The sequence below is a fragment of the Mustela putorius genome, unplaced genomic scaffold (genome assembly GCF_011764305.1).
Source record: "Mustela putorius furo isolate JIRA1106 unplaced genomic scaffold, ASM1176430v1.1 tig00000876_pilon_pilon_pilon, whole genome shotgun sequence".
In the NCBI taxonomy this organism is placed as follows: Eukaryota; Metazoa; Chordata; class Mammalia; order Carnivora; family Mustelidae; genus Mustela; species Mustela putorius.
In genome coordinates, this window is record NW_025421506.1 from 2,935,007 (window position 1) to 2,941,138 (window position 6,132).

Genomic DNA, 6,132 nt, shown 5'->3' on the forward strand with positions numbered 1-6,132 from the left:
ATATGAAAACATGTAGTATAATTTACAAGGAGAAAAACATAGAGAAAGGAGAGATTTTAAATGGAGATTATTAAATAGAAAGAAAGCAAAACATCTTTTATAACTTGTTTTACTAGCTCCAGGACATTCTAAGATTTAGCCCGATGTGAACATCTCTATCTTCTCTAGTTTGCATTCTTCTTTTCTGTTCTTTTAAATTAAATTAAAATTTAAGTTCTAGTACAGTTAACATATGCTTTTTGGTTTTTTTTTTTTTTAAGTGATTTGATTCCAGCATTATACAATTCCTATCGATAACCCTGTTTTGGATGTCAGAACTTAACTCTCAGGAGCCATGTTGGCTTGAGTGGAAGTAGAGTCAGTGACTTGTAAGAAATGTTTGTCTCTTCAGGAGGGAAGTGTTTTCGTCCTTTTAGGCCACTGTAACCACATATCATTTCCTTTGGGTGACTGAAACACAATAGAGATTTGTTTCTCACAGTCCTTGAGGCTGGAAGTCTGAAGTCAGGGGGACAGCATGTTTGGGTGAGGACCCTGTTCCAGGTCACAGGTTTCTCACAGGGAAGAAGGGGTGAGGGAACTCCGTCAGGCCTCTCTTCCAGGGGTGCTAATCCCACTCATGAGGACTCCTAATACCATGGATCACATTGGTTTCAGTATATGAATTGTGGGGGGACAAACATTTGGTCTATAGCAAGAAATATATATTCAAAACCAGGTGGCAACGTGGTCTGCCCAGGAGAAAAGGGATCACAGTCACCAAGCAACACAGATGTTGCAACAGATGTTGCAGATGCATCGTCACATCCATTTCTTGAGTGCCTCCAGCCATTCCTTCACTCATTCAATGTTCATTTATCAAATGTGTGTCAGCGCCTGCCAGGCGTTGCTCTAGACACTTGGGATGCATCCGTGAACCAAAAGGGGGGCAGGGGGCAGTAAAAACCTCTGCGCTCCTGAAGCTTCCATCCCAGCAGAGTGGACACCGAGTGTAACAAGTAGGCCAGCGGTTCCTGGGGATGCAGGCAGCGAGGTCGGGGAAAGGTGGGGAGCCAGAGTGTGCACGCCTCTTTTCTCCTCCCTATCCCACTAGGAAGAAGGAAAATGCCCGACTGAAGACCTGAGTGTGTGCTCAGAGTGAGAAGGGAAGATGTAGGAACATTCATGAGGCCAAATGGAGGTTTTCACTGGGGAAAGCAAGCCTTGTGGCTTAGCTTGTTTTCAGGATAGTGTGAAATACAGTCTAATTTTTAAAGTGTATTTTTGTTTTCTTAGAAGTTCTTAATCCAAAGCAAAGCAAAAAGAGCACGGTAGCTTATTTTTCAATAAAACAGTTTATTCTGCAGTAGGACCGGCTGTGAATCCAGATGAGTAAACAAATAGGACACACCCACCTTCCCTTTTTCACAGAGCCCAGAATTCTTTTTTTCTCCACACTAGATGGCAGTAGAGTTAAAGAGAAAAAAAAAAAAAGTCCAAAGCGGCTTTGGTGTGCTGGGATGAGCAGGGAGGCAATGCTCCCTGTGTCAGATGGAGCCCCACGCGATCCAGCGGCGACAGTGACAATCCAGCGTGTCACATGCCTCTTTCGGTAAAATGTATTTGGGGATCTCTTTCTATCTCCATGTCGTGTCTTCACAGGGTAAGTGGAGCTTTAGAGACCGATTAAATCTAGCTCCTAATACATGATGTAACTTTTGGTTGGCAAGGTGAAGAAGTTATCTTTAAAAATAGATCCCGGATTTGTACATGTGTACTTTTTGCATTTTCTCCTGCCACCAAGATCAGTTAGATCTCAGAGAACATTTAATAAAAAAAAAACTTAGAAGACTTTATTTATTTATTTGTCAGAGAGAGAGAGAGAGAGCGCGCAAGCAGTGGGAACCGCAGGCAGAAGGAGAAGCAGGCTCCCTACAGAGCAAGGAACCTGGTGTGGGACTTGATCCCAGGCTTCTGGGATCATGACCTGAGCTGAGGGCAGACCGGAACCAACCGAGCCACCCAGGCGTCCTTCAGAGGACATTTAATGTGAAAATTAGAAACCCTAAGGAAGCCAGCTCTGTAGTGGTTTTCAAATGTTTGAGTAAGAAATTTAAGAGGCATGTCATCAAGAGTCTCAGAATGACAATAAAAATAATAAATATATGGGGGAGCAGTAAAGCAAATGTGTTGAACTGTTGGCAACTGGTGAACCTCAGTGGAAGGAATATGGTGGTCATTATATTACTCTGTGTAACTTGTCCACGCCTTTATAATTTTTCGAAACAAAAACCAAAGGATAAAAGACGTCATCACAAAATGTGTGGTTTAACTCACACACATAGTAGGTGTGCAGGAGGAATTACCATGTAGCATAATCAAAACTATAGCATATATACCAAGTATGTGGATTGAAGAAGTCTTAGATAAGATCTCTGTCTTGGGCCCCGGGATGGCTCAGTGGGTTAAGCCTCTGCCTTTGGCTCAGGTTATGATCTCAGGGTCCTGGGATTGAGCCCCACATTGGCCTTTCTGCTTGGCAGGGAGCCTGTTTTTCCCTCTCTCTCTTCCTGCCTCTCTGCATGCTTATGATCTCTCTCTCTCTCTGTCAAATAAATCAATAAAATAAAATCTTAAAAAAAAAAAAAAGATCTCTGTCTTTCTGGCAGATCAAGGCCAAGTCTCAAGTATTCATTCATGGGCTCCAGTCTGGTATTCACTCATTCCATCATTCAACACATATTTAATAGAATGGTTAACTAAGTATATAACACAGGGGTCACAGCGGTGAATATTGTAGACACATTTCCTGCCCTCCTGAAGCTTGCATTCTACTGGGGAGACCAACAAAGGCATAGAAACATTCTCTAGGTTAAGTAATGATGAGCAGTAGGAAGTTAGGATAGAGAGTGACGGGGCACAGTTACTTTACGTAGGGTGCTCAGGGTAGGAGGCCTCTCCAAGGAGCTGACACTGGAGGAGACGCCAGAGGAAGGGAGGCATGGACCCTGCGTGTATCTGCAGAAAATGTTCTGGGCACAGGGAGGGTGCCCGAGGAATCAGAGATCAACAAGCAGTCTGTGAGTCTTGAATAAAGTGAGGGGAGGCATCAGGTAGGAGCTGAGGGTGACAGGTACCAGGGCCAGATCAGGATTGACCTTGTGGGCCAGCCAGTCATCAAAGAAACCGTGAGAAGAAAAATAATCCTTAGTTCCCAACGTCTATGGTCAAATCTTGTGTTTGAAAAACCATTTGGTGGTTACTTGTGAAGTTAGACGAACATTCACTTGCTGTATATGATCCCGTCATTCCACTCCTAGGTACGTACCTAAAATAGCTGAGAGCAGAGATAGAAACAGAGAGGTCTACACCCATGTTCATAGCAGCTCTGCTTGCAATAGATGAAACAGCTCAAGTGTTCACCGAGATATGAATGGATAAGCATAGTGTGGTATATCCATACAGTGGAATGAAGGATAGGGAGCCTTAGAAGGCATGAAATTCTGAGGCTACACTGTGGATGCAGCTCAAAAACATTATACCAATGAGATAAGCAAAATACAAAAGGACAAATGTAATTCCACTTATAATGAGGTACCTAAAATAGGCAAGTTCATATAGACAGTAAGTAAAATCGAGGTTGAGTGAGGCTGGAGAGAGGGGTAACGGGGGGGGGGTTGGGCATTCCTTAATGGGGACAATTTCTGTTTGGGAAGATGATAAGGTTCTGGAGATAGATGGTGGTGATGGTTGCACAACCCCTGGTGGACTTATACCAATTGAATTGTATACTTAAAAATGGTTAAAATGGTAAAGTTTATGTTATGTATATTTTACCAAAATAAAAAAAAATCCCCATTTTTCTTATTCACCTTACTCAATTTATCCTTTTTTTTTTTTTTTTTTTTTTTTTTTAAATAAGTAGGCTCCACTCCCAACGTGGGGCTCAAACTCATGACTCTGAGATCAAGAGTCTTGTGTTCTGCCAACTAGGCCAGCCAGACACCTACCAATTTATCCTCTTATGGTGACGAATTTACAAGGATTTGAAGAGATGTTTTTTTCCCCAGCAATATTAACTGTCAGTTTTTAATCACTTCCTCTTCTTCTCCCCCACAAAAGAAACACACATGCACAATAACATTGCTTTATTTGCATTCATGATTACCAAAAGTCTTTTCTTTTTTTGTTTTTTCTTTTAAAGACTTTATTCATTTATTTGACAGACAGAGATCACAAGTAGGCAGAGAAGCTGGCAGAGAGAGAGAGGAGGAAGCAGGCTTCCTGCTGAGCAGAGAGCCCGATGCGGGGCTCGATCCCAGGACCTTGGGATCATGACCCAAGCCGAAGGCAGAGGCTTTAACCCACTGAGCCACCCAGGCACCCCAACTGAAAGTCTTTTCTTAAGGAAGAAATACATTAGTAGATTAAAACCACATTAAGAAATTCTTCCTTATGTGGATGAAGAGTTGGAAATAGATGTTCAAAAATTGGAAAATAATTAAGATGTCTAAAAAACTAGTTCATTAGGATATTATGAATCCATTAATACGATGACAACACATGAAGATGCTCATGAAAAAATGTGAAATGAAATGGCAAGCTATAAAACACTATATAAGATCTCATTATTTTTGGGAAAAAATTCTCTACACACTCCAGGAATTAAAAATAAAAGCCACTTGACCAAGATATTATTGATGGTGTTGATATCTAGGTGTTTGTATGATGGCTGGTATTTATTTTCGTTATATTTTTATGTATTTGCATTTCCCCCAACTTTTTAGTATAAAAATACTCAAACATAAAGGAAACTTGAAAGACTAACACAGTGAATATCCATGTACTCTCTACTAAAAGTCAACAAATGTTAATCGATTCCTACATTTGCCTAATATCTATCTACCTACCTACCTACCTATTTATCCTCTCTTATCAATGTATCTCTCTGTTACACTGAGCTGGTGAACTATGTCCATGGTCAAATCCGATTCATCACCTGTTTTGTCTGAGTTAAAGTTTTTTATTTTTATTTATTTATTTTTGAAAGATTTTATTTATTTATTTGACAGACAGAGAGAGATCACAAGTAGGCAGAGAGGCAGGGAGAGAGGGGGAAGCAGGCTCCCTGCTGAGCAGAGAACCAGATGCGGGGCTCGATTCCACGACCCTGAGATCATGACCTGAGCTGAAGACAGAGGCTTAACTCACTGAAGGGCGCCCCAGTTTTTTATGTTTTTAAGTAGCAACATTTTGGGGGCACCTGGGTGGCTTAGTCAGTTATGTGAATGCCTTCTGCTCAGGTCACGATCCCAGGGTCCTGGGATAGAGGCCCGCATCAGGCTCCCTGCTCAGTGGGGAGTCTGCTTCTCCTTCTGTCTTCTCCCCCCACCTCCCCCACTTGTGTTCTCTCTTTCTCAAATAAATAAATAACATTTTTTTTTTAAAGTAGCAACATATTAACTGGCTACAGAGTTAATCTACAAAATGTCCTTGATTTTGTTTCTTGGTCTGCAAAGTCTAAAACATTTATTACCTTGTCCTTAACAGAAAAAGTTGGTCAGTTCTGGATCTACTCTCACACACACACACACACACACACACACACACACACAAGCTGAACCACTTGAAAGCAAGTTATAGATATTATAACATTTCTCCCTTAAATGCCTTATTATGAGTGCCTAAAAATAAATAATCTGACTTAATCATAACACAATTATCACACCAAAGAATGAATAATTATTTAATACTATCATAAAATATCCAACCACATGTTCATTTATGTGATTGTATTTGCCAATTTTATAACATGAAAATGCATAATTTTATAAAAATAAAAAATTTCTATTTTGGAAATCAGATTTTTATATTCATAAATTTTTATTATACAAGGGATTTAGGAAAACTAGTCTATGCAGCCACTCCACTGGGCATTTCAGGTTGAAACTCAATGTGTTTGCAAGTGAAACAGCTCATATTCTGCAAAGCATTCAGTGTTGGTGGTGCTGTTATTGTTTGCTGCAGGTGCAGACGGAACAAAGTAGGATGCTCTATAATTTTTTCTTTGTGTTTAAGAATAGAGTTGCATGATACATGGGACGGCCCATGAACATGGCGGTTGGTTATACTATTCCTCCTACCGTTTTTATG